Source organism: Wyeomyia smithii, chromosome 3 (genome assembly GCF_029784165.1).
Source record: "Wyeomyia smithii strain HCP4-BCI-WySm-NY-G18 chromosome 3, ASM2978416v1, whole genome shotgun sequence".
NCBI lineage: Eukaryota > Metazoa > Arthropoda > Insecta > Diptera > Culicidae > Wyeomyia > Wyeomyia smithii.
The window spans coordinates 89,236,071-89,243,386 of record NC_073696.1 but is presented as its reverse complement, the minus strand read 5'-3'; the positions used below and the strand labels follow the sequence as shown (position 1 = coordinate 89,243,386).

At 40.1% G+C, this 7,316-nt stretch overlaps 1 non-coding gene across 1 annotated transcript; it reads left to right on the top strand.

The window, feature by feature from the left end:
• Positions 1-5,126: 5,126 nt before the first annotated feature.
• On the top strand, positions 5,127-5,251 carry LOC129733487 (U5 spliceosomal RNA). Its single transcript, XR_008729567.1, has one exon. It is a non-coding gene; the product is annotated as a U5 spliceosomal RNA (small nuclear RNA).
• The last annotated feature ends 2,065 nt before the right edge of the window (positions 5,252-7,316 follow it).

Below are 7,316 nucleotides of genomic sequence, written 5' to 3'. Positions count from 1 at the left end.
TTTGCGATAAATTCCCAGTGTTGTTTAAAAACAACATGGTAATGTTTGCACATTAAAAAGTAAATCTTTCAATTTTTTTATGCATATTGGTTTGTTTTAGAGCAGTAAACCTGTTGAACAAAGATTTTATGTTTTTAGATGATTTTTTAACGTCGTGCGCATTTAAGGGTTAAGTCGCTCCAGATCATACTGTGGTGGGCGATATTCTCCGAGAAGTGCCTTCCGTCAATCAGGTGTACCAAATTTCTCCATTTGTGGGAGAGTATGCTGGAAGCATTACCGGTCTTAACTCCATTTATTGTTGGGAGGGCTGCGCACGTTAACGATGCTAATATTGAAGAAATGGCCTCTAATCTTCAACTTGCACTTTCTGTTGTTGACCCAATCACACGCTTCTGCTTTTCGCCAATTACAATGTATGCTGTATTCTGCCTGTGTGTGTTCCCTCAGCTCTGGTAGATGATATAACCATTTTTGTACGTATACACCGATAGTCTCTTCCACCATACCTCCTGCAGCGCTACAATATTGAGCTTGCGGACCCTGCGGACTTATTGGTCGGGAACGATGCGAGTACTTCCCAAAAGTTGAGAGGTGTGCAGTTCCATGATCCATGATCCAAGTTTCTAGTTTTTTTCGACACCTGGAACAATAGCGATTGAATCCAGTCCGTATTCACATTATTTGCTTAGTGTACTGACGGTTTTTACGGCTGGTTTGTAAGGCCTGCGCCAACCCCTTGTTTCATCGGTGCACTGTTTGGAGTCTCACGTTAGCACCAGAATGGTAATCAGCCGCCTCTAATATGGAGAATAGACGCTGTTTTGGGCCGTACCGTTTTGGTGTACAGACGCTCGGGTTTGTGAAGCTTTTTTGTATCGCCGCGATGCTTCTCACATAGTTATTGACTGATTTACAACATTACCCAATTAATTGGCAGGATGAACGAGGCCCGGTAGTAAGTGGTGAGTTAACCCGTAAAGACCCGGGACGGAACTTGATTTTTGAATATGCTCGTTCTCAGTACTGGAACGGCCGATTTGGGAAAACTTGGAATTTTATTCAAGGGGAATAGTTGCTCTAAATTTTGGTGAAGATGCCACCCCTCTGGACCCCTCCCCGTTTTCGCGAGACGCAAATAGGTCTGTGTTTTTTTTCTAATTTTTCAAACATGCTTGTAGCTAGGCTTGTAGGTCGATTCTAGGCATTGTATTATAGGATAATAAAGCTTGGACGATGTCGCGCTAACTGCAGGTGGTAAATCGATATGGCAATAAATAATTTCCTTCTCATTCAAAACCTCGGGATCAGCCATAATCCGAAATTAAGCACCAATAAAACGGTATTATGAATCAGTACCTGCTCTGGTTATTCCAACGTCCGGGTGAAGAGAAAATTCTTTCTGTTTGAAATTGAATTCCTCGTATGAACTGGCTTTTGTCCGAACACGCTTCATTAATATTGTTGAAAATGCGATGCGCTTTTGTTATTAGTCGCTTAATTGCTGTAGTATCGATCCGAAAATTTTATCGCGCAATATTATCGTACAGTATGTTCTGTTCAGCAATGTTAGCTTTGTGTGTAGGAGGAGATGTTAGTCCTTTGTTATCGATAATCAATCATCTATTATTTGATGAAAACACTAATCGGCATGTGTACCTAATAGTCATAGGAAGCTGACACTCTTGAACAAACTAATAAAGGATAGGATTCCAGTCGCAAAGCGGAAGCGGGCAGCTATGTCGTGAAATCCATCGAGTTATACGGAAAACATGAAACTAGGTACTTGTTGACTGAGTTTCGATGGATGTTTGAGTTGTCGACTAGAATGTCCAACTAGTGGGTTAGTTTAGGGACGATTTCGAAGTGGATAATCGGTTTATCATCGTTAAAATAAAGTAATTACTAGTAACAGTGAAAAAAAGTGCATAAAACTAATCACATGAAATTTGCAGATCAAAGGCAGTTCTACGCAATCCGTTCTCAACTATTCTCTACATAGTAGGGTGAAATTGACATATCAGGCCGGTAGCCGGTCGTACGTATTGTTGGTGTTTCAACTTACCGAAAGATGAATTTTCACTCTCACCACCGAGCCGGCCGCAATCTGCTGCTACAAGGACGACTTTCGAGATTAAAAAGCCAGCTCGTTAAACTTTCCAGTCCAAAGGCAATCTGCTACATTGTTACTATCCGCAGTCGGATGCCATTATAGTCTGTCGCAATGGAACGTGGCAGATTTGTAAAAGCTGAAGTCGGTACCCAAAAGAGCTTAGATGTGGAGCCTAAAGTCAAATATTAGCAAAAGCAAGCCATTGGAAATGTTGCGCTACGTTAGAGATGCGGCTGCCACGAGTTTAATAATGCTTCCTGCAAACAACTTTGCCGAACCAAGCGATGCCAAGATTTGATTTCGAACGAAAGAATCGCTCCCGGGCTGGCGAACACGTCGGGCGGGATTGTCCCATTCGGGTGTGGTGGTATAAAATGCATCCATCTTAGGGAAACCGATCGTAAGGAAGGAGAAAAAATGCGCGGGAACTGCTCTTTTATTGTTACGCCGCCTGGCGCATTGCAATGTTTAAGTTGTTTGTATTTCACCCGCGGTTGGTTTCGTGTTTGTGTTTTCAAGGTTTATTGTAAGCAGCGTAAGGTTTTGCACTGCAGGTTAAAAAAATGTATGCATTACTTACTTTTGAGTGGACCCGTCAATTAGAATATGTTTAGTTTGTATTGTATTGGAATATACAAGAGTATTTAAAAAAATCCTAAAATCTAAACAAAATATCGAAGTGAAAATGAGCCCATTTGTAAACAAAGTAACACAAACATATAAATGATTCTCTGTAGTCGTAAGGAGTTTGTTTGTAGAGCAGGTCATTGAATCGATTTTCAGAAGAACCCGGTAATTCAGTGTCATGTGAACTAAGCACATCTCATTTGTTCAGATTCATGCTTCACAATTTAGGATTACAATATCCTAAATCAATTGTTAAAAATCCTGGTCACTTATAAATTCCCCTGCTGATGAAAACTTCCAACCTCATACAATATCCAAACAAACCTTACCACTCTTGCCAGGATACAATTCATCTTTCCAGCATAAATAGCAAAGTTGCTCTCACTTAATGCGTTAGCCCTCAATTTCAACCATATGAACGCACAATTGCACCGAACGAACTGCACAACCTGATCCGACGACGATGGCTCAGCGAAAAAAAAAAAAAAGAAGCATAAAACAATTTTCCCCGCTTATGCGAACTAAGAAACGGTAAACGGTCCTCTTTATCTCAGTGGTATTTTATTTCCAACTTTTACGTATATCGTCTTCTCGTTTGGAAGAAAAGCTTTATGGCTCGTAAAAATAAACGGTACCTGTACTTTACCTGGGTCTGCTCGTCTACCTTTGCATATTTTTGTAGGGTGAAAAAATAAGCTAGCGGAAAATGGAGCGGGATCATGACTTTGTTTGCGCACAATGGATGGCAAGAAAAGCTGCGATCGTACTCCGCTATTCCCTATCTATCGTTGTTGTGATTTCATGGTGTCCTGTTTCGGCTATTAAAGCCTACCGGAAATGGTTTGATCGGCTGGGGATGAACCTTTCGTTTTATTTGACAATTATCTTCGGAAACTGTTTCACATAGAAGACGCCTTGAACATCCCCAGCGATGCGAACGATGGTGGATCCCAACCCAACTATCATTGTCGGTGAGTTCGATGTTGTTTTTTTCTGTGCAAGGATTTTTTGCGTCGTTTTGGGATACCATCACCGAGGTTCGTCTGATGATTGGATCATGACCGATTGAAGAGAAGTCTCGTGAATAGTAGTGAATGCGATTGTCAAAATGATGAAGAAGATGAAGCGGAGTTATAAAACGAGGAAAAAAATGCAAACGAATTTCCGTTCCCTGAAATTGCTCTTGTATGTGCACCGTTGATGGAGTTCTCTTCGTACTCCATGATGATAATACTGTAAATGGTCAGTGATCTCCGGGAAAGCGCTTGTAAAATCTTCAGGGAGATATTTTTCGGACCACTTTTTGCACCGGAAATATATGAATTCGAGCTAACGCCAACCGGTAAAATTTTAATAGAAAAAAAGCGTTTTAGTTTTCAACTGAATTATCCGGCAGATACGGTAGTGCCGGAATGAAATTCCGAAAAAATGGAATCATGCAATAGCAACTGACTCTATGGCTGGGGGAAACTACGTGTTGCGCATGCCGTGGCTTAGCATGTGGTATGGCTTCGAGTTTTTTGTTGCTGTTCTCTAAGGCCCGTAGTGCAATTCGCGCGTTCCGATGAGGCAAAACCGGGTGGACTGATGGTTTGTTTGTATCAGGGTTAAATCGGAATCGAGCTTTGGTATTGACTCAAGTGGGATTTTGGATGGATTTTATTTGTCCGACGAACTAGCAGGCTGAACCTCACTTTCGGGAAGGATGCGTGTTGACTCCTGTAGTGCGAACTGCCATAGATGACGGTTGCCGTGCTGGACAGGAAATATGCAACAGTTACAATGTTTGTATTTGGAAAACAGATTTAATTCACCACTGAATAGAAGGCACGTTTATAACTCTGTTTTTTTTTCAGTTGACCAAATAAATTGGCGTTTCCATGTGTACAAGAATGAATAAAATTGTATTATTTCCACGTTATGTTTGCACGATGAAAGTGAGTTTGATTAGTGCATGCATAGTTTGGTGGATAGATATATGAACTTGCATTTGTTTTACGATTATATACATCGGACCATGCTTTCAGAATACGTGATTTCTGGTGGAATCAAATTAAAATACAATCTGGGTTGCTGATTTTTACGGTAAAATATAAATCAATTGTTCAATAGCTGGTTTTATTATCAAGTGAGATCAGTTAACCCTTCAGGTAGTTTAGTAACCAGTCCATGCATCACGCGTCCTTCTAGGACAGCAACAGGTAGACAATTATTTGTTGCAGTACTTTTCCTAAGAAATGTATTATAAGGAATAAATCATTGAGTACGTGTGCGAGCACTGCACTGCACATGGCCATTCCTTTTCATGTAGCTGTAGCTACCCGCTTACAATCGCTAGAGAAGAATGTTCCACTTTAAAGACTGCTTTACCGTAGCGTTCGAACCGGTACTCTGATCTCTCTTCAGTTGTCGAATAAATCTTTCGCCTTTTACTAAAGATTTCCGTGGAGAGGGATACTCTAATGAGTCTAAAATAATTTTTTATTACGTCCCGATCCTTAATTGGATCGGGCATTAGTTTTCAAGTGAATGTTAGGATACTGAGATGTAATTCAATTGGACTGAATAACAGAGAGGTTTAGAAATTGAGAATGTTTCTAAGTTTGTAGGACGTGTAACACGACATTGGGCTCTATTTAAGAGGGCGTCTGCATTAGAGTCGTGCTGTCATTGAACATCAATGCTTGGAATCGAGAGTAATTACTTATAATCTGATATTATCGAGGAAAAATTTTCGATACTTGAAGCTATCGTTGCTCAATACTAGTTATATTCAACGTAGAGTTCATGCAATTGATATTTTTGCGTATTCATTTGAACGCTTGTGTGAATTATCAAAAGCGGGTGCATAAATTAAAAACCGGTTGAAAACCGCTGAGATAAACAATCATGCAATATGTTCCTTACAGTGAACCCTCTGCTTAAGAGTTTTCTAGCACCCCTCGAAAGGGTCATTTCGATTCCTGTCGATGCCAGTGTTAGTGAACCGATGCTGGTTAAATATCGTTGTTAAAGTATCGCTACCAAAGGAAGGATGAATTCCGTGTTAATATCGGTGGAATTGCAACATTAGGGACGGTGAGCAGTAAATCTGAATTTTGTCGATTCAGTTGCGAACCGAATTTTTCAGTTAGCGACAATTGATTTTTCGGTTATGCCGAAACAGTGCACAGTGCACAGTGGTTTAAAAGTCGACTTCGACGCGCTAAATTGATAACTCCACGTACGTTGGATATACAATTATGACGTCTTCAGCAAAAATGGTGGGTAAGACCTCCTGCATCTTTTGGTGCTAAGAGATTTGTGATTAATCTCCCCAAAAGTGAGATGAAAAATTTATTTTTTTGCTCCATCGAGATACAGGGTCTTCGGTGAAGTTATAGGTATAAACAATACGACTAACTTTGCCGAATACAAAAAATTCGTATCTGCTACTCAAATTGACTTAAAGAGTTTTTATTGAAAATAGACTTGTCAAAACACATTTTTCAATGAAACATATTTTTTTCTATTTTCTAGGCCTTCACTATGTTCTACAAAGTTGTTAGTAGTTAGTAGTACACAACTGTCTGGAAGGTACTATATTCGTATTGTTTGAAAAACTATGAGTTATGAACTATTTTTTATTGTTTTTCGCCATATTTCGAACCACTGTATCTTTCTTAGGGGCAGGTAGATGCAGATTCGGTAGTAAGCATATGAAAGTATAACAATAGAACTTTCAAACACTGGTGGTTTCGCTAGTCCACGACTTTCTGCTGATGAGTTGTGTTCATAACAAAAAACTTCGTTTTTACCCTCTTTAATGATTTAACCAGGTATAATACTAATATTGCAAACCAAGATACCACGTAATAAGTTCGTATCTATGGTGACCATCCTACGCAGCGTTTCAAGTATTTCAGAACATGTAAATTGCATATGCTTGTTTTTGGTTCACATCGAAGGTTCTTAATCAAAAACAATGAAAGTGCTATTATAACACTAAGTTGATAACTGTAGAACAAGCAAAGTTACCATAAACCTCTAACACAGTGGTTCCCAACCGGGGGTCCACGGCCGGCAAGGGAGCCGCGAGGCTCATCTAGGGGGGCTGCGAAATTGTTGGTAAATTTGATAGGCTATCAAAATTTCTTTCTAGGTGTCTTTGTGAAAGCGGATTTTCAATTATTCTGCCTATTAGGACTAAAACGTGAAACAAATTAGACTTGCAGGACAATATGAGACTGAAAAACGCAGCCTCGTATTGCAATCTTGTATCTGAAATTCTTTTGGGGGGCCGCAATGCTCTCTGTGCTTTACAAAGGCGGCCGCGGAGCTTTTTGTGTTTAGTAAAAGGGGCCGCGCACCCAAAAAGATTGGGAAACACTTCTCTAACATATTCTGAGCCTCTTTGGAAACACTTATTTACTGTTGTGCAATCGAGCATCTGCTGGTATGTTAGTACCCGCGATTTTATCTACCAACAAGCGTCCACAATGTATTAATGCATGGGTTGGCCGTAATCAGCCATTTTAATGTTTCACTCCGCCAGCTTTTAGAAGAGGCTCAGGAAGTAACGAACAAGAATTAGGAA